Source organism: Palaemon carinicauda, chromosome 32 (genome assembly GCF_036898095.1).
Source record: "Palaemon carinicauda isolate YSFRI2023 chromosome 32, ASM3689809v2, whole genome shotgun sequence".
Lineage (NCBI taxonomy): Eukaryota > Metazoa > Arthropoda > Malacostraca > Decapoda > Palaemonidae > Palaemon > Palaemon carinicauda.
Window position 1 is genome coordinate 23,209,361 of NC_090756.1, and position 22,522 is coordinate 23,231,882.

Genomic DNA, 22,522 nt, shown 5'->3' on the forward strand with positions numbered 1-22,522 from the left:
GTTATGAAAAATATATATTACTTTTAAAAATAGAGATTAGTTCCTACACGAATACAAAACATTGTCCTTTGATAGGAAACTTAACCTTACGAGGGAGGAAGATCCTATAGTCCTAAACTGGCTGGCTTACCTTGCAGGGAAATGTCAAAGTACTTTGGTCCTATATAGGATGTGGCAGGTATTAGGTTAGGTCACTACCAGGGACTGGTAGATGGTCTTGAAAAAACTTGTCTTTAGACAACACCACCTTCACACAAAAATATAGTTATTTACGAGAAACAAATTTGCATATATTTTTCCCGTCCTCGACCTTGTCTGGTAGGATGGGGGAGATCCAAAACAAAGCTTGTCCTGTCAAGAGAAGTTGCTTGATCATGAGGTTTACCTGCATCTAACATCCTGTCCACCAAATAACAGGTGGTCAGCCAATCACATTCTAGAGTATTTTGCAACTACTATCTTAGATACGTTTCTTGTCTCTTAAAGGAGCGACTAGCACCGGGCCAAGGGTAAAGGTATGAACCTGTGGGTATACTCCTGTAGGTAGTGGACAACAAAGGTTGTATGTCATTACCAGACTCCTGTTATTAAGAACTGTGCCACTGACAGGTTCTTTCAGTTGAGTTTGGTTGGTACTGCTAGGGTGCCACAGCCCACTGTCCCCCATTATCCACGACAAAGAAAGCTTCATGTGCTGAATCCCCCTACTGCCGCCACCTCAGCGGTCACGAAGGCAACCTGAGGAAGCAGCAGGGCCTATCCTGAAAGCTAGAAAAGACCCAATATGGCCGAGTTCATGTGCTCTAATCCAGGATGGTTCTTTTGACTCCTCACATGTAAGAAAAGTATTATTAAGTCGTCCTATGAAGACAGAAAGAAATGTGCTTTTGGATCTCATCTCCTATTCCTTTCATTATTCTAGGAAGTGCTGCAGTTTCCTCCCAGGACACGGAGGAAAGGCATTCTGATGCCTGCTAGTCATTTCTTGCTGAGAAGAGATGGAGCAAGTAATGTAGTGAACAGGCTGGGCTCTGGGTCCTGGTCACAAAATACTGAACCAAGGTGAGGGAGACCTTTCTTTTATCCATCAGAATGATTTGTGACAGGAATAGCTCTTCTGTTTCCCCACTCACTTTTTCAACATTAATGCTACTTGAATGCAGTCATGAGGTGAAGCCCTATCTGTCACCAGTTTCAGGGGCTCAAAACACCTGAGGACCCTAGTGATGTTCTATGCAGCTCGAGTTCACTAGGAGGGCAAGACTGCTCGACGGAGTATGGCCTTTTGAGTGCGATCGGTGTTACCTTGAGCCCCAACAGTTGTCAGCCAACTACTGAGTAATCTGCAAATCGGGTAAACGGGAGCATGTCTGCTTGAACAGTCTCGTTAGGATGAAACACTGACAACTCTACCGTGTTGTTGACTTTCCCAAGACTCATAAAGGGTGAGACAGTGGCTCCATTGTTCACCTAAGTTGCGAACAAAAGTGTTGCCACTCGTCAATGCTACAGATTGCTCTTCTAAGAATGTTAAAAAGTTTGCAATGTTAGCAATGCTGCCTGCATTTCTAGTGGGTTAATTAGCAGGTGCATTTCTTGGGTTGATCATATCTCCGAAACTCTGGTATACGATGTACTTCAAATATATCTGTGAACAGCAAATTTCCGAGACGTGAGGAGTTCCTTGATAAGGTTCTTTATTCATCTACCAGGGTAGATTGTCCTGTACTCCTGTTCCACTGAAATGATTAGTTAAATGTCTGACTTCATCCTGAAGCAATTCTGATAAAATTTTCTCCTATATACCATTACCCGTAGATCAAGGCAGAAGGAAGATAGTCTTAACTTGATGCTGGAGAAATTCTGTAAGGGGGTAGAATCTGACCTTCATTGAGATACTTCAGTAGATGAATACCGTTCAAGAGTACTCAAGAAGAGACTAGCGTTATTACTGGGGGAGCGGTACAGTCTGAAGCACATGTCTTTGAACTGCTATACTTCTCTCCCAAAGACGGAGCAGGAGATAACTCCTGTAGGACTGAGGAATGGGTATTACAAGATATTCTTCCTTCCTATCATGTACAGTACATGGCATTGCTTGTCGGGAGACCAACTTGTTCAACAAAGATATCGGTGACCTTTCTCCAGTTCCTTGTTGACTTCTCCTTAAGTATGAGTCGACTGAAGGAGCCTGTAGAACTGTCTTGGGTGACTCATTCTAATAGAAAATTGTTCGAGAGAGAGAGAGAGAGAGAGAGAGAGAGAGAGAGAGAGAGAGAGAGAGAGAGAGAGAGAGAGAGAGAGAGAGATATTTTGTTTAACTGTAATGCATATTCATATTCTTTGTCAGAATTATGAATTACATATACAGTATATCAAATATTACTTAATCATAAATCATAATATATGTATGAACTTCTTTTAATCATTTTTATTACTGTATTAGAATTACTATACAAAGAGGTTCACTAAATAGTTAACGTGAGCTTTGAAGTTGGAGTGTTCTGCTTTGCACGGTTGGTTTGAAAACGTTGGCCCGCGAGTAATTATTGCAAAACCAGGAATATATGATTTTTCATTTAATATTTTATACAGATTTTTGTATCGCGAATGACCAAATCCACAAAGATTGAACCCGTGAATAAAGAGGGCCCAACTGTTTTCATTTCATTCTTAAAATTATCAAGATAACTGCAAGGAACTTTAAATGTGGAGTGAGATAGGGTTATTAGTGACCAGTAAATAAGTACAATAATGAAAGTTATTATTAACACTTTGGAGATATCATTCTCTCCTTAGGAAGAGATGCAGAAAGCACTCAAGCAATAAGAGAGTAAAACAATAAAACATCCACAGAAAGAAGAGAAGTTATATTACACAGAAATACAAACTTATATAATGGTTAGAGGGAAACAAGAAGTAGAGTTTTCTGCTGTCGTAACTTCATAGGCCATTGATGCCATGACAGAAACTGAGTTAATACCAGTTCACCTGTCAGTATCAAGGGGGGGAAAGGAAAAAAACTTCTAGAAATGAAAGTACGAGCAGAGTATTAGAAAATGTGGATGGATGTATGACAAGCACCACCTCTAGAAGTGTAATATAATAGGTATCATCATCAGATAATCTTTTAAATCTGGAACACAGTAGGTAGTAGGACAAAAGAGTGAAGTCACAAAGTGCATGCCTAAAGAAATTCTTACCATGTCTACTACCATTTTACAGGTTTTTTGTTTTAAGTGTCTGCAAGGAACAGTAAAAGGTTACTTTGTTAAAATCCACAAAGCAAGACATGCATCTTATACAAGGCAACAGAATATGTTGTGGCCTGATTGGTAACGTCTCTACCTGGTGTTTACCAGGCGGGGGTTCGAGTCCCGCTCAGTCTCGTTAGTGCCATTAGTGTCTGCAACCTTACCATCCTTGTGAGCTAAGGTTGGGGGTTTGGGGGAGCCTATAGGTCTATCTGTTGAGTCATCAGCAGCCATTTGCCTGGCCCTCCCTGGTCCTAGCTTGGGTGGAGAGGGGGCTTGGGTGCTGATCATACAGTATAATGTATGGTCAGTCTCTAGGGCATTGTCCTGTCACTATCCCTTGCCTCTGCCATTCATGAGCGACCTTTAAGAGCAGTTTATTACAAGAAAAAGGTCTATCAAACTAACTTTTATAACTATTAAGAAGAAAAAGAACGATACATAACATTTTAAACCAGGACTTATTGTTCCATCAACCATTACTTATTAAAGTGAAGGAAAACAATAAGCATAATCCAAAAATCAAAATAGAGAATTTAAAACATATTAAACAGAGTAATTTTTGTCAATTTTCTTACTAAATGTTGGCTTCAAAATCCTTTGCAATCTTACAATTGATGTTTTATAGTACTGGTATGCATAAATTTGCAGGGTTATAAATGGTTGTACCATCCTGAAAAAGGTCATAAAATTTTATGGCGGCCATACTTATGTATTTTTCCAAAGTCTGACTCACAGCTATCTTCATGCTAACGTTAAATCCGTACATGGCTTCCCAATGCTGTCCCAAAGTTTTATCTATCTTAATCTTGCTAGTGACCACAGCAATGATATCTGACTCAACTTAAACTGGACTGAAACAACCATTTTACATTAATAAAATCTAAACCTTTAAAAAAAAAATAACCACTTTCTATACGAACTTACATCATAGGTCTATGATGTACAATGAGTGTGTGTAGAAAGGGTTTTCTATTACTTCGTAAAAGTTTAGACTCTAAGTGCATTGTGTAAAATATGTAGCTTGTACACATGTTAAATAAATCAGTGATTTGACAGAGTTGTGCACTCGGTGAATGGGTAAAGACACAATGGGCATAAGCTAGATCTAGTAGCAATGTCTGCTGCCATTGGTATTTGTGCTTATGGTCTCACTCCTGCTACACATCATCATCTGGCAGCAAAGTTTGCCTGTCGGGCACTGCCCGATCGTGTGGACGCACTTTTAGCGTTTTAGTTTTCACTTGCCAGGAAAACACAAATCCTTAATACACTTAATGTGGTGTTTATGTGGAAGATTCTACTTACATATTTATCTTTGAATAAAGAATTTAATGGGAAGAACATATCTACTTCAAGCTTGTTCCTTAGAGACAGGTCTTCTAATAGTTAAGAATCTTTAAAGACTCACAACTATTACTCATGAATAATAACTGCCTTGTGACTCCCATTGAAGGTTTAAAGGCCACTCATGAATGGCAGAGGCAAGGGACAGTGACATTGCCCTATCAAGGAGGACAAAGCCCTAGAGACTGACCATATATACAGTACATATGATCAGCGCCTGAGCCATCCAAGCTAGTACCACGAATAGGCAATAACTGTTGATGACTCAGCAGATAGACCTATAGGCTCCCCCAAAGCCCCCCTCCTTAGCTCACAAGAAACTAAAGAGTTTGAGCAAGACTCGAACCCCAGTCTAGCATTCACCAGTCAGGGACGTTACCACGTTGGCCACCACAATCCTATTACAGATTGCAACCTCTACCTCTCTTGCAAACAATGTTCAGGACTCTTCCTAAACATTTGAATTACATAATCCTAGACACTTTATCCCTTTGTCATGAAGTTAGATAGTTCTATTTCCTGATATCATAATGCAACGAAAGGTTGCAAGCAATCTGATGACATACATTGTTTTTGATGCCTTTTACTAAAAATCAATAGCCAGCTAGGTAAATTAAGAAAATAAAAAGTTGGTATACACATGCAGTTAGAATAATAATATACTGTTAGCACAAAGAACCGGGGGTAAAAAGTAAATATCAAGAAAGGTTGAAAATGGCATATGACGAAGTGAAAGTAAGAGAAACTGATAATTTAGAGGAGTGGAAGTTAGTAAAAGAAAATTTTGTTAGGATTGCAAGTGATGTGTGTGGCAGGAAGTTTGTTGGAGGCAGCATGAGGGAGGGCAGTGAATCGTGGAATGAAGGAGTGAAGGTAAAAGTGGAAGAGGAAAAGAGGGCTTTTGAAGAATGGCTGCAGAGTTAATAGTGTAGAGAAGTATGAAAAATATAGAGAGAAAAATATGGAAATACAGTAAAGCGCAAGGTAAGTGAGGCAAAGAGGACAGCTGACCTGAGGTGGGGTCAGGGATTGGGTCATTCATATGTAGAGAATAAGAAGTTGTTTTGGAAAGAAGTGAAGAGAGTAAGGAAAGCTGGCTCAAGAATTGAAGAGATAGTGAAAGATGGAAATGGAAGGTTGTTAAAAGGAGAGGAGGCAAGGAAAAGGTGGGTGGAATATTTTAGAAGTTTACTGAATGTTGAGGATAATAGGGAGGCAGATATAATTGCTGTTGCAGGTGTTGAGGTGCCGGTGATGGGAGATGAGAATGAGAGAGATTACAAGAGAGGAAGTGAGGAGAGCACTAGATGAAACGAGAGTAGGAAAAGCATCTGGTATGGATGGTGTGAGAGCTGAGATGTTGAAGGAAGGGGGTGTGACTGTACAGTACTTGAATGGTTGGTGAAATTGTTTAATATGTGTTTTGTGTTGTCAATGGTACCAGTAGATTGGGCTTGTGCGTGTATTGTACCACTATATAAGGGTAAGGGAGATGTGCATGAGTGTTGTAATTCAAGGGGTATTAGTTTGTTGAGTGTAGTTGGAAAAGTTTCTGGTAGAGTACTGATTAATAGGATTAAGGATAAAACAGAGAATGCAATTTTAGAAGTACAGGGTGGTTTTAGAAGAGGTAGGGCTTGTATGAATCAGATTTCTATAGTTAGGCAGATATGCGAGAAATATTTAGCAGAAGGTAAGGAGGTGTATATTGCGGTTATGGATCTGGAGAAGCGTATGATAGGGAAGCAATGTGGAATGTGATGAGATTATATGGAGTTGGCGGAAGGTTGTTGCAAGCAGTGAAAAGTTTCTATAAAGGTAGTAAAGCAAGTGTTAGAATAGGAAATGAAGTGAACTATTGGTTTCCAGTGAGAGTGGGGCTGAGACAGGGATGTGTAATATTACCGTGGTTGTTGAACTTGTATGTTGATGGAATGGTGAGAGAGGTGAATGCTCGAGTGCTTGGACGAGGATTGAAACTGGTAGACGAGAATGAGCATGAATGGGAGGTAAATCAGTTGTTGTTTGCAGATGATACTGTACTGGTTGCAGACGCGGAAGAGAAGCTTGGCCGACTAGTGACAGAATTTAGAAGGGTGTGTGAGAGAAGGAAGTTGAGAGGTAATGTGGGTAAGAGTAAGGTTATGAGATGCACGAGAAGGGAAGGTGGTGCAAGGTTGAATTTCATGTTGAATGGAGAGTTACTTGAGGAGGTGGATCAGTTTAAGTACTTGGGGTCTGTTGTTGCAGCAAATGGTGGAGTGGAAGCAGATGTACGTCAGAGAGTGAATGAAGGATGCAAAGTGTAGGGGGCAGTTAAGGGAGTAGTAAAAAATAGAGGGTTGGGCGTGAATGTAAAGAGAGTTCTGTATGAGAAAGTGATTTTACCAACTGTGATGTATGGATCGGAGTTGTGGGGAATGAAAGTGACGGAGAGACAGAAATTGAATGTGTTTGAGATGGTGTCTGAGGAGTATGGCTGGTGTATCTCAAGCAGATAGGGTTAGGAATGAAGTGGTGAGGGTGAGAACGGGTGTAAGAAATGAGTTAGCAGCTAGAGTGGATATGAATGTGTTGAGGTGGTTTGGCCATGTTGAGAGAATGGAAAATGGCTGTCTGCTAAAGAAGGTGATGAATACAAGAGTTAATGGGAGAAGTACAAGAGGAAGGCCAAGGTTTGGGTGGATGGATGGAGTGAAGAAAGCTCTGGGTGATAGGAGGATAGATGTGAGAGAGGCAAGAGAGCGTGCTAGAAATAGGAATGAATGGCGAGCGATTGTGACGCAGTTCCGGTAGGCCCTGCTGCTTCCTCTGGTGCCTTAGATGACCGCGGAGGTAACAGCAGTAGGGGATTCAGCGTTATGAAGCTTCATCTGTGGTGGATAACGGGAGAGGGTGGGCTGTGGCACTCCTAGCAGTACCAGCCAAACTCGGTTGAGTCCCTTGTCAGGCTGGGAGGAACAGAGAGAGGAGAGGTCCCCTTTTTTGTTTCTTTTGTTTGATGTCGGCTACCCCCTAAAACTGGGGGAAGTGCCTTGGTATATGTATGTATGTACAAACAGCCTCAGTAAGAAAGGCTAGCCAATGCCACTTAAATGAATTAAGTAGGTTTTACGCTACATACAAAACACTATGAAATAACGAGTAAAGGAAACACTCGCATTAGAAGAGTCGAGATCTACATCCAATGGCGAACTAGGTAAAAGGTCGCACTTACCGTAACTTGAGACATGAAAAGATCCGAAAAGAAAACCGGGAATGATTCCATGATACAGACCCTATGGGGACTACAGAGGAAAATAAAAGTTCAGTGGAGATTCTGAAACTAAACTTAAATCAAATTAGCAATAATGTATTAAAAACAATAACAAAAATCTAATTACCAGAGCTCAAGTCTTCAGGAACCAAAGCTGTCGCAGCAGAGGTGTGGATATGAGGTGATGGGTGAGTTATGGAATTTGGTCCCTATGGCCCAGCACTGCGGCAGAGGAGACCATTTAGTGTAGAATTACAAACGAGATTGAACTGGATTTGATTTCAACATCAAAGTGTTGAAAAGAGGTTTTAAGGGTTTCAAACTGCCATAATCACGTTGTAAGGTTTGCTGGATAATTTTCGTTAATTGATATATTTTTTTGCCCATTGCGTGAATATATTCGGAGTAATGATTATCGAGAATGAATTCTCCAATAGAGTTTACGCGTGCTGTTAATAATTATTACACCCGAACAAAATTCTTGGGTTCAGATCGTGAAATATTTTTTTTCATTTTTCAATTCCTTTCCTATATTTCCCGTAAAATAGGAAAAACTAAATCAATTTCAATCCATGCATTTATTCTTTTTAACATCCTAGTTACACTGAGGTAAAAGTTAGAAGAGGTTAGACAGCAAGATGAAGAAAGGAAACAAACATGTTTGTAAAATAAGATATAAAACAAGTGAATCTGAAGGACAAGTATACGGTGCAAACATCCTTAGTAAAGCTTACACTGCATCATGTCTGGTCCACTGACAGCATTACCACCATGCAGGGTGGATTTGATTTGATTCCAATCATGAATTTTGGACATAAGGCCTGACTAAGTGTGATAGGGGAAAGCCAACAGTGACACCATGAAGTAAAAGGTAAATGAGATTGGACTGGACTGAATTTACGGACCTGGGCTATATAGTCCAGCACTGGGGCTTTTGAAGCCATTCAACATGTAAAGCATATAGGTTAAAGCAGAGTTACACTATGAGGTAAAAGTGAGAGGAGGCTGTAAAGCACGACGGAAGAAAGGAAGCACGAATATAAATAAAGCTTTTTTGGGCTCAAGCCATGGCGTCCTGATGGAAGGTTCCTGTTTGGTAGCTTCCTTGGGTATAAAACTACTAAGATATTCCCAGAGAATTTAACCACAGGTTATCACAGAATTCTAACTTCTGGAGCGAGTATCTCAAAGGTTTCCCTTTAAGACATCGTAATACAACAGGGGACACGCATGTCTGGTCGTGCCACATAGCTATCTCCACCCCGAACAGAGTTAACGCTTCGGTGTGTAAGGGCTGAGAATAGCTGGGAGCCGTTCCACAGCTAATCTCACTCGTGGCTACTACTGATACTCGAGACGTAAACAAACGGACGCCATTGCTCTAATGACGTCACGAGCGTCTTTATCCTTTGTTTAGTAGCTGCCCTACTGAGACGGATTTTCCCTTGTGTGAACTTTATCGTTTTGCATCTTCGCTATGTCGTTACCTTCAGCCTCGCCTTCTTCTGGAAAGTTGAGTACAAGGTTCCAGTATTGTTTAATTAAGCTCTGGCCGTAAAGTAAATATTATTTTGCGAAATAATTGATGTTTTGTGGCAGAGCTGTGCCTCTACCGGACCCGCCATTTTATGGCGTCGTTGTTGTTTTGCATGTCTTATTTAGTTAGCCACAACAACGCTTCCGGCTTTATATACTAATCGAATACATTAGTTTATTTAGTCTTCATAGCTAGGAACTTTTATTTCGTGTTTAGACGCTTTTTATCGGTCATCGATTGACCTCATACCAGTCGGCTACTATAGCCCCCAGGCCAGGAGCCTATATACAAGTGTTCATGCATGATTTATCAGTGATCCTAGACTAAGTTATGAAGATAGTGGCATTATTATTTTACAATACTTTTGACTAGTGATGCAAATGTTTTCGCCTTCAGGGACCATATAGGGGATAGGCTAGTCAGTGATTCTTACTAGCCTAACCTAACCTTAGGACCCCTATATGCTTCCTTCATCCCCTGCCTTGGCATTCCCTCTAATTAGCCTTGATCCCTTTTCTGAGTAAAGGGATTCATTGTCTAATAGAGTATTATATCGCCTCTCAGTCCTCCCTAAAGGAATGAACCCCCTTTAGGATTGCGTCTGAGAGTGAGGTTAGGCTAGCCTACCTCTATGGCTAGGATAGTCTGCGACTTTCCTGCGATAGCGATACGTCTTCTTCCTTGCCTAGTTCAGGACTTTTAGCCCTGATCTAGGTCGGGTTAGGAAGGTTTCTCTGTTCCATGCTGAAACTGTACTCTTGCACCGTTTTAGCCGATCAGCCTAATCTTAGGTTAGGGAGTGTCCTCCCTTCCCTTTGTGGCCGCTCTGGTACAGAAACCCTTCCTGGGAAGACCCCTCTCTTCTCCCTCCCCACCTATCTCTTGTATAGCCTAGCCTATGCTTAGGTTAGTTTATACTCATCTGTCCCCTGTCCTACAACTCCTCCTTAGGGTGGATGAGTAGGGCTACCCGAGCTTCCTTGTGCAGTCCGCTCTGGTACATATACCTTCATAGTGTCCTATAAGGTTAGTTCCTAGTGTAGCTCTGCATAAGGGAGTCTCCCCCCCCCCCATCTTGGGTGTTCCCTAGTCCTCCCTTGGGCTACCTGCTCCCGGTCCCTAGTGACCCCTGCATATGGATGATAGAGCCTGTCTCTATCATGGGTACACCCCCTCAGGGAGGGGGAGGAATGTCTGGAACCCTGAAGGTACTTCCTGCATCCTTCCCCCCCTCCCCCTGTCTCTCTATCTATCTGGGTGCCGGTCTCTTGCCGCCTCTTATGCCGGCAATACCTGCCTCTTGGTGACTTCCCTACCCTTGCCGCCAGCCCCCCGTGTTCCGAGGGACTGCCGGCTGCCGCCGGCTACTACCGGCGGCTCTCCTACTCCTATCTAATCGTCCGCTTGCCGGTCGATCTCCGGAGTGCCGGCATATACTGCCGGCAACCCGATACTACCTGTACCATCCTTACCCCAGTCACCAATCCGGCATCCTCCGGCTGCCGGAGCCGCCGCTCCCTGCCGGCGTGCCGCCGTTGTGCCGGCGGCCGCCATCCTGGTATCTAACTGACTTTTGAAAATTGTCTGTTCTAATGCCAGAATCTATGCTGGAGCGAGCTCCGGCGTGCCGGCGGCTTGCCGGATACCCCGGAGGCGTCAAGAATACTTGCACCCCCTCTCTGTAGCTATCATAAGACTAAGATAGCCCTACCTGGCAAATAGATAAGCTGCTTTGCTTCTAAGATCAGTACCTAGTACTGCTCTATTAGTGATCATGCTGTCTCTTTGCATTCTTCTATTTCCAGCATGCTATGTGCATCTTAGCACGGCTGGTTGCCAGAAGCAGTTACCCTTAATGAGACCTTCTGGCTCTTATCTGGGAACCGAATGAATTCGATCCCAACCTTGTCCTTGGCTTTCCATGGAGTTCCAATATAATGGGAATCCTAGGAAACTATATCCAATGATCTCGGTCATTTGGATTATCCCAGGACCAAGCCTATGGTAACCAGCCGGGCGAGATGCATGGAGCGTGTTCTCCTTTACTGTTTCACTCTCTATGCATCACACCTTATATAAGTTAAAATTAATGATTAATATTAACTTATTTTAAGAGCCATTCCTATGACTCCCCCATACTCATTTTCTCTTTCTTCCACAGGAGGAGCAGATGAAGTGCGATTTCGCATACTGTGCCGTGAAACGCTCCCAGTTTTACGGACATACGGCGTGCAGGACTCACGCCCCTTGCTCAGACAAGAGAGGGGATTGGAAGTTCTGGAATCCACTGGATTGTACGGTCTGCCAGGCCTACCTAGTTGAGGCCTTCCATAACCCTCCCTCAGCGGAGGTTAGAGACATTGCTCGTGAGAAACTGCGCAAGTGGGTGCGTGGTTTTCAGAGGAATGCCACTGGACCGTACCTGGCCACCGAAGAACTGAGGTCCCTGCTGTTCCCTAAGGCCTCCCCTGATTCAGTGGTTCCAAAGGAAGCAATCCCCACTGTCCAAATTACGGTGGAACCTGATGTGGTCATGGCTCAGTCCATGCACGAGTGTCGCCTAGATTCCGAAGAGGATGAACAGATCTCTGACGTCTCGGAAGACACGGAGAAGACGCTTATGGCTCAAGGAGCCGAAGAGGACGAAGACAAGGTGGAATACACCGAGTCGGAGATTGGAGCTACTCCCTCGTCCATTCCTCCGCCTACTCCTACACCGACGGATGTGTCCATTCCGTCTACCTCCTCGACCCCGGATCCTTCTTCCTCTACACAAGAACTGATCCGACTGATTAGAGCTGTCATGGACGACAGACTGAAGGAGAACCAGGAGTCCATCAGGTCTATGATTGGATCCAGAGAACCGAAGAAGATCTCGGTTAAGGATCTCCCAGCTTGCTCTCATGCCAACCCGTGGAGGTATGCAGAGCATATGGTTATTGCGACCGGCAGGATCTTTGTTAGTGACAAAATCGGCACGGTCCCGTTGGAAGATGTGGAATTCTTCCCAAGCTTCGAGGCCTACCCGGACTGTTACGTCCGGCTTCGTTCTGAACCTGCCTCGAAGGAGGAGACCGAACCTAAGGAAGAGATAGTGTTCGATCTCGCAAAGGCCCAGGCTATGCTAGCCTCCGCATTTAAGAGCAGGGGCTTTACCTGCTCTAAGCTTCCTGCCTTGAGCAAGAAGCATCCTACTTATGTCGCTCCCGACACTGCGATTCTTCCATTTTTGGAAAAGGCCTTGGCTGCATGCCTTAAGGCGGCGGAAGAAGGGAAACCCTGCCCTGCACTGGAGGAGTGCAGACCCTTCTCCATCGTAACGCCCCCTGACACTAGACAATGGAAAGATGTCCAACATACTTTCGTTGTGGGTAGGCTCGATCCTGACGTTGCCGGACGTCAGTTTAATGAAGACCTCCCTAAGCTCAATGATCACCTCCTTCGCCGGGAACAAGACACGAAGGAGAGGCTTGCAGCGTCTCTTTCTCATCAAGTCCAACTTGAAGTTATGGCCTGTGACACAGCAGTACCCGATCACTACATGGTACTGGCCAAATCCCACTTACTGACGGTAATGAAGGACTTGTACCACTTCATAAAGGCTCGTAGAGCCTGTCGTGAATTCGTGTTTGTCGGTGCCACCGTGAAACACGAACCCCGGAGGCTGATTTCCTCCAACATCTGGGGAAAGCACCTGTTTCCTTCGGACCTTGTCAAGGAAATAACGGACAGAGCCGCCACGGAGAATAGGAACCTTCTCCACAAGTGGGGCATGTCCAGGAAAAGGAAAACCTCTCAGGACGATGGACCTCAGCCTAAGAGGAAACCTCAGAAACCGAAACCCCAGCAACGTCAACAAAGACGTCAGTTTCCGGGACCCGCTACCTCCCAAGTGGTTGCCCAACCACAACAGACCTTTCAATTGGTCCCCCAACCGGTGTTGTCACAGTCACCGGTCTTCACCCCTGCCTTTGAACAGCCATCCACTACCTTTCATGCCAGAGGTAGAGGCTCGTCCAGGGGTGCAAGCAGAGACGCTTCTCGTCGTCCCTCCAGAGGTAGAGGAGGAAAGGGAGCTAGCGGCCGAGGCAACAAGTCCTCGGGACACCAGAAGCAATGAAGTGCTTCCGGTGGGAGGAAGACTCCGCCAATTCCAGGATCGTTGGACCTTCGATCCTTGGGCACACAGCATCATCAAGAACGGTCTAGGCTGGAGTTGGGTGCAACCACCCCCAATCTTCCAGCGGTTCTTCCAACAATCGACCCCCATTCTGGAAGAATATGTTCTAGACCTCTTGAACAAGAAGGTGATAAGGAAGGTAAAGTCCACCAGGTTCCAAGGGAGACTGTTTTGCGTTCCCAAGAAGGACTCAGACAAGCTCAGAGTCATTCTGGACTTATCCCCCCTCAACAAGTTCATAGAGAACAACAAATTCAAGATGCTGACGCTTCAACAAATAAGGACCCTTCTGCCTCAAGGTTCCTACACGGTCTCTATAGACCTGGCGGATGCCTATTGGCACATTCCAATGAACCATCACGCTTCCTCCTACCTAGGATTTCGACTCCAAAGGAAAAGCTACGCCTTCCGGGCCATGCCATTCGGCCTCAATGTGGCCCCTCGGATCTTCACAAAGCTGGCGGATGCCATAGTACAACAGCTCCGCCTAAGAAACGTCCAGGTGATGGCCTACCTCGACGACTGGCTAGTCTGGGCTCCATCGCCCGAAGAGTGTACAAAGTCTTGCGACGAAGTTACCCAGTACCTAGAACACCTGGGATTCAAGATCAACGAGAAGAAATCTCGCCTCTCTCCAGCTCAGAAGTTTCAGTGGCTGGGAATCCACTGGAATCTTCAGTCACACCGCCTTTCCATCCCCCAGAAGAAAAGGAAGGAAATAGCAGGGTCTGTCAAGCGACTACTGAAATCCAAACGCATTTCAAGACGACAGCAGGAACGAGTTCTAGGCTCTCTACAATTCGCCTCAGTGACAAACCCAGTGCTTCGTGCACAGCTAAAGGATGCCGCGGGAGTCTGGAGACGATCGGCATCCATCGCTCGAAGAGACCTCAAGAGACGGCTTCCAAACAGACTTCGACGCCTCCTAAAGCCGTGGTCGGAAGCAATGGCCCTGAAAAGGTCCATTCCTCTCCAACACCCTCCTCCATCACTCAACATCCACACGGATGCCTCACTGGAGGGCTGGGGAGGTCACTCCCACCTGAAACAAGCTCAAGGGACCTGGTCTCCACTATTCAAGACGTTCCACATAAACATCTTGGAGGCCATGGCGGTCCTTCTTACTCTGAAGAAGCTATCCCCGCCGCCCTCGATCCACATCCGTCTAACCCTAGACAACTCGGTGGTAGTTCGTTGTCTCAATCGCCAGGGCTCAAGATCGCCCCAGATAAATCAGGTGCTTCTCCCAATCTTCCGTCTGGCGGAGAAGAAGAAGTGGCACCTGTCTGCAGTTCACCTACAAGGATTCCGCAACGTGACAGCGGATGCTCTATCTCGGACAAACCCGATAGAGTCGGAATGGTCTCTAGACGCAAGATCATTCTCCTTCATCTCTCATCAAGTCCCAGAACTTCAGATAGATCTCTTTGCAACGAGCGACAACAATCAACTTCCTCTGTACGTAGCCCCGTACGAGGACCCCAAAGCAGAAGCGGTGGACGCCATGTCACTGGACTGGAACAGATGGTCGAAGATATACCTGTTCCCTCCCACCAACCTTCTGTTGAAAGTCCTCTCCAAACTGAGAACCTTCAAAGGGACAGCGGCCCTAGTGGCTCCCAAGTGGCCCCGGAGCAACTGGTACCCCCTGGTCCTGGAGCTGCAGCCCAAGCTGATCCCTCTCCCGGGCCCAGTTCTCTCTCAACAAGTACAGAAGTCGACTGTCTTCGCTTCATCATCGAAAATCAAGGACCTTCATCTCATGATTTTCTCTCCCTTGCCGCAAAGAAGAGGTTTGGGATCTCGAAGAAAAGTCTAGACTTCCTAGAGGAATACAAGACCGAATCCACGAGACGGCAATATGAATCATCCTGGAGGAAATGGGTCTCCTTTGTTAAAGCAAAAAATCCTAAAGAAATCACCATTGATTTCTGTATGTCCTTCTTCATTCACCTTCATGGACAAGGATTAGCAGCCAATACGATTTCAACCTGCAAATCGGCTTTGACTAGACCAATTCTATATGCTTTCCAAATTGATCTGTCCAACGACATCTTTAACAAACTGCCGAAAGCATGTGCTCGCCTACGCCCAGCACCCCCTCCGAAACCGATCTCCTGGTCTCTAGACAAGGTGCTCCATTTCGCCTCCAACTTGGACAACGATTCATGCCCCCTCAAGGATCTGACTCAGAAAGTTATATTTTTTATTTGCTCTCGCCTCGGGAGCTCGAGTCAGCGAAATAGTGGCATTATCAAGAGAAGAGGGACACATCCTGTTTGCTGATTCAGGAGAAGTGACCCTCTCCCCTGATCCGACGTTTCTCGCCAAAAATGAATTACCCACCAAAAGATGGGGCCCTTGGAGAATATGCCCCCTGAAGGAGGATGTCTCTCTATGTCCAGTAGAGAGCCTCAAGGTCTATCTTCGCAGAACTTCAAACTTTGGTGGAGGCCAACTCTTCAAAGGAGAAACATCGGGCAGCGACCTGTCACTGAAACAATTAAGAGCGAAAATCACCTACTTCATTCGCAGAGCGGATCCGAACAGTACACCCGCTGGTCATGATCCTAGAAAAGTGGCATCTTCTCTGAACTTCTTTCAGAGCATGGACTTTGAGAGCCTTAAAAACTTTACGGGCTGGAAGTCTTCGCGAGTTTTCTTTAAACATTATGCGAAACAAGTGCACGAAATCAAACATTTTGTGGTAGCCGCAGGTAGTGTTATGAAACCTGCACCTAACTCTGCGTAGAACAGTGAGTTATTTGGGACTCTAACTCTTCGGGTGCCTATGTTGACCCTCGAGTGATTCATAGTGATGTCTAAAAACACTTAGTGCTTTTATAACTGTTCTTATCCCAGGTGAAATGTCATAGTGTTACACAAGTGCCGCATGCCTTGAGCATGATGTGTTATTTAAAGACTTGCGTTCCTCGAGAACGAGTACCTACTAATCCTGAAATTCCCTTTCAGATTCAAGAGCAAGCCTTTATTTCTATGTACATTATTATTACTGTAAATGAACTTTACTTTTGCTGTAAATTATTTAATTTCTGCATTGTGAAATAAAATTTCTATTTTATTACTTATGCGTCTCTTTCAGCTCCTACTTACTATGAAATACATACTGTCATAGTTTTATTTATTCCTCCTTTCTTATGGTCATGAAGAATTTAAGATGTCTATCCTTAAATTATATTCACCTTGTCTCAGTAAGGTTCCTACTCGAATACTTACTTCTGATAATCAGGAGATGAATCCTACACACAGTGCCCAACCACCACTGACCTACTCAGAATGTTCCTATACAAATATCAAACATTCTGCTTCATCTCTAAGCTCTTAAAAAGCTCTTCTGTCAAGATGAATAGTCCTTCAATACCACTTTGACGTCGGCATAGCCCATGGGAACTTCCTACCAATGGGGGGCAGGATACTTCGTTCCTATGGTTCTTATCTAAGATTGCTTTGCTATTTTGTCAATGCCTAGGCACTTAACTCTGGGGGAAAATCTACCACGATACATTGATTCTCTGGTACTCTTCCATCAGGACGCCATGGCTTGAGCCCAAAAAACGGATTTTGAGCGAAGCGAAAAATCTATTTTTGGGTGAGATAGCCATGGCGTCCTGATGGACCCTCCCTACTACTTCGTCAGTTTGTTCCCACCCTACACAATTGTATCATGGTGATGGGCAGCAACTGGCGCCAGGATAAAGACGCTCGTGACGTCATTAGAGCAATGGCGTCCGTTTGTTTACGTCTCGAGTATCAGTAGTAGCCACGAGTGAGATTAGCTGTGGAACGGCTCCCAGCTATTCTCAGCCCTTACACACCGAAGCGTTAACTCTGTTCGGGGTGGAGATAGCTATGTGGCACGACCAGACATGCGTGTCCCCTGTTGTATTACGATGTCTTAAAGGGAAACCTTTGAGATACTCGCTCCAGAAGTTAGAATTCTGTGATAACCTGTGGTTAAATTCTCTGGGAATATCTTAGTAGTTTTATACCCAAGGAAGCTACCAAACAGGAACCTTCCATCAGGACGCCATGGCTATCTCACCCAAAAATAGATTTTTCGCTTCGCTCAAAATCCGTTTAAAGGACAGTACAGTTCCCTTAGGGTGCTCGTGAGAGGGTAGTAACCTCTGCATTCCATGCTTTAACTTTCTCTGGTATATTTGGAAGTATTTATATCAGAAAAGAGATAAGAAGGACCCTTTTCACCGAGCGTCACAGGTCGACCCAGAAATACCTATAGTGCAAAGCGCATGGTGCATGACAGCACTAACCCAGGTGGGGGGGAGAGGAGGCAATGGGTTATTGTTTCTCCTGAATGCCAGGCTATAACAAACAAGGGTCAGTTTTCGATGTATTTGAACTTTCATACATTCAAATATAAATGTTGGGTTCCTTAAGCCCCTTCCTCACAAGGGGAAAATGCAGAACGGGCACTCTATTTTGCCCGTAATTCTCTCGTTTTGAAACTGTTACCAGATCAAACGGTCCAAGATGGGCAGGAGAACGTGCGACTTGGGCTAGACATTAGGGCAGTCAGAGTTGTGTCAAACAATAGTCAGCAGTCCATCAAGTGCCTTAACAATGGGCACGGGCACTTGGATGGTTTGCCCGCGGTTTCCTCGTCTGTGATGCTATCTATATTCGTGATCACAACCCATGCCACAAAATTGGTAAGTGTCTGCCACCTTGCATCTGCCCCTCATGTGGAAGTGGCTTTAGGGTATGTCCACACAACCAGGCAGTACCTGCTGGGCATACATAGGTACTAGAACACACTGAGGAGCAGCAGTGAGAATTAATCACATCAGAATCGAGAACTCGACAGGCAAGAACGTCAGTGCCGTATTAGTGTCTTCATAGTATGGCCAAGGAATGATGACACTAGGTATCAAACAATTTCAAAGCAAGATGTTTACTGAATATCAGGTTGTTATAAAATCTATTAAACAGATTGGAAAAAAAAAAATTCCATTCTCATGAACTCTTTTACTTCTGAACTCCGATACCTAGCCATCTTGCAATTCTTGTCAAATTGTTACATGGATTTCCCTTGCAGTTATTTTAAAGGGTAGCTATTACATTAATACCTCGTGCTACCTCATTACCTGAAGTTGGTTTCAGATGAGACGCAAGTCGATTTTCGTTGTAGGTCAGAAATCTCCCACATATAAAGTGACTTACACCTTTATATTCCCTATACTGTACTGGTTGCAGACACAGAAGAGAAGCTTGGCCGATTAGTGACAGAATTTGGAAGTGTGTGTGAGAGAAGGAAGTTGAGAGTTAATGTGGGTAAGAATAAGGTTATGAGATGTACAAGAAGGGAAGGTGGTGCAAGGTTGAATGTCATGTTGAATGGAGAGTTACTTGAGGAGGTGGATCAGTTTAAGTACTTGGGGTTTGTTGTTGCAGCAAATGGTGGAGTGGAAGCAGATGAACGTCAGAGAGTGAATGAAGGATGCAAAGTGTTGGGGGCAGTTAAGGGAGTAGTAAAAAATAGAGGGTTGGGCATGAATGTAAAGAATGTTCTTTATGAGAACGTGATTGTACCAACTGTGATGTCTGGGTCAGAGTTTTGGGTAATGAAAGTGACGGAGAGACAGAAATTGAATGTGTTGTAGATGAAGTATCTAAGGAGTATGGCTGGTGTATCTCGAGTAGATAGAGTTAGGAACGAAGTGGTGAGAGTGAGAACGGGTGTAAGAAATGAGTTAGCAGCTAGAGTGGATATGAATGTGTTGAGGTGGTTTGGCCATGTTGAGAGAATGGAAAATGGCTGTCTGCTAAAGGTGGTGATGAATGCAAGAGTTGATGGGAGAAGTACAAGAGGAAGGCCAAGGTTTGGGTGGATGGATGGAGTGAAGAAAGCTCTGGGTGATAGGAGGATAGATGTGAGAGAGGCAAGAGAGCGTGCTAGAAATAGGAATGAATGGCGAGCGATTGTGACGCAGTTCCGGTAGGCCTTGCTGCTTCCTCCGATGACCGCGGAGGTAGCAGCAGTAGGGGATTCAGCATTATGAAGCTTCATCTGTGGTGGATAATGTGGGAGGGTGGGCTGTGGCACCCTAGCAGTACCAGCTGAACTCGGTTGAGTCCCTTGTTAGGCTGGGAGGAACGTAGAGAGTAGAGGTCCCCTTTTTTGTTTTGTTTCATTTGTTGATGTCGGCTACCCCCAAAAATTGGGGGAAGTGCCTTGGTATATGTATGTATGTATGTATGTATGTATGTATAATGACAGACTAAAATGTACTTCCAACTTACCATAACTTTTACAAAACCAGGTACATGCCAAAATAGCTACATATATTAATACAGTATTAACACAATATTGGTCACTTTAACTGAAACTTGTCATCTCTTCTGCTTAATAGACAAGAAAGACAGAGGAATTGGAATAAACAATAAGATGTTGGAGGAGAATTTCAACACTGGTTATTGATGATGATGTAAGTTCTATAATACTGTAGTTTCTTTGCAGTAAAACCCGACGTAGTTGGGAGCTGTTCTTTGGCGTCGGAACCAAATGACTCTGTAGCCTTCGGTCTTTTGACTCTTTACATGGAAATTGATCTAAACTTTGTTGTAGTGTTCCTTCTCTTGCAGTTAAAAATTTTTCCTGTATGGAAGGAATGCATCTTGAATAGTATTAAATAATTTTGCAAAATGATTGGCTTTGGGATTCTAGTACTCAATGATTGATAAAAACATTCAAAATTAATAAAAGCAAAGCTGTATTTCTTTAAGAATTTAGTTCTTTGGTTCCACATCGGGGTAACTTTCTTAAATTTTCGGTTCTTCTTGACTCCATAAAACTTATCGATAGTCAGTGGTTGCCTGTGGGCCTCAGTCAAGGATTCACAATCTTCACCTCCACTCCAAGTTCCTTACTATGGGATGGAATACTTAATTCTTTGAAACAATCTTTGCCAGCTCATCGAAACCTTTAAAATCAGGAAAGAGTTGAGGGCAGAGTTTCTTCTACGCACCCTTTATTGTTGTTCAAGTCACTTCGATTCAAGAAGCACCAATGTTCGACGTTTTCTGGTAATTTTTGTACTTCAGGCCTTCCAACTCTCGTATGTTAATGCAGTAGTTTGCCTTAGTAACATTAACTGTCTCATGTAAGGTACGATGTAAATAGTACCGCTTGAAGAAAACTATGACGTTTTGGTCCATGGGGTGTGTGTGGAAGTATTCCATGGCAAGAAAATTGACGAGTCTCATTTGGGTCCACGTCTACAAAATTAGTGGGTGTCCAGGTGCACATCGAGGATCAACCTAATGTAACCTCAAAAGGTTCCTTTTTTATGTATAAAATGGCCAATGAACCCTTTTTATAAAAGGAACAGGGTGACCTATGCCTTTGGTTAGATATAGAAATGACAGGAAATATTGACCTGGGGTTTAGGGCATGGTATACTAACAGTGTCTTCAGTTTCAAATTGCCATTTATGTTGGCTCCTAACATTAACGTTAACCTATCCTTGGCTTTGTATTTTCTTCCTTTGAAATATATGTGCAATGAATCATTAGTTTCCAGAATAAGCCAGTTTCGCAGACAATGTTAATGTGCTACGGAAGAATTCGTGCTTTGTAGATATTTTTGTCGTGGGAATTTCTTCCGCAGCAAGAGCTTCTCCCAGAATTTCAATGTCGTATACAAGCTAAAAGACATCGTGGACACTTGCCTGAGCCTGGCGTAACGTGTGTTAAGCCCTGTCCACATGATCGAGCATGCCCGACGGACATACAGTGATACCAGACCCCAATAGTTAGTAAGAATGAGGGTTAATGATGTCAGAAGCGGGAAAACCACAGACAGATCTGGCATCATACAGTGTTGCCAGATCCCTGCCTTTAGTTTTCCCGCTTCTGACGTCATCAACCCTCATTTTCACCAACTATTGTGGCCTGGTATCACTGTTTGCTTGTCGGGCATGCTCGATCGTGTGGACAGGGCTTAAAACGTTTATCACTTGTCCCCCTTTTTCATATCTCTTGGATCACATTCTATTCATCTTGAATTGTTCTAACGTGATGCATGGATTCACTGGCGCTACTTTTTAGGGGGCCATTGCTAAAATCAAGAGGATTATCAAGATTAAAAAAGATAATTTTAAAGAATAAGTACAATAGAGCGTCTCTAAACAACTTATTACAAACATAGGCACTTAGCCTTCTAATTAACAAGCAGGAAGCTGTTTAAGAGGCTGTAAATTTTTTATATTGTAATTGTGGGTTAGAGGTAATACTACAGTGACGTATTCGTCGTCTTTTTCATTTCATCTTTTAGTCACATTTTTAATATAAACTACTCAACTGTTAACAATCATTCACAAATGAATTGGTCAACTTAAAAAGATGACGGAAAGTCAGGACAGACATAATTCACACAGACGTATAGGTGTTATTAAGGTTTCAGTGTTTTATTTTAATCTCAATATCTCTACTCCCCAATGAAATGTTATTGGATTGTACTGACTAGAACAACCTTTCTTCCGAGCCGAAAATTAAACAGTTTGACTACCTGAGTAGACAGATTTTCCACTTGCCCGGTGAATGGGTAGAGACCATGAGGCTAGGCAAGCTCTAGTAACATTATTCTTGCCACATCCAGGTCTGAACTTCAAATGCTTCCCTGCTCATTCCTGGTAAGGATACTTTCCTGCAGGCAGTGATAGGGTCAACTGTTCTCTACCTTTTAAGAATAGTTTAGATATTAGAAATGGAGCAAAAGCAAGTATATAATTTCTTGTCTGTAGGTCTTATGCAGTAAGTCTATGTAACTTCAGTCCTAAAATTGAACAATGGAACTGCATCATCGATTGTTAAGGAAAAGTGATATAAGGTGGTAACATGGGACCTATGATAGTACAGGCTGCAATGTTATAGATTTAAGACAAACTGTGTTTTCTCAGAACTACAAG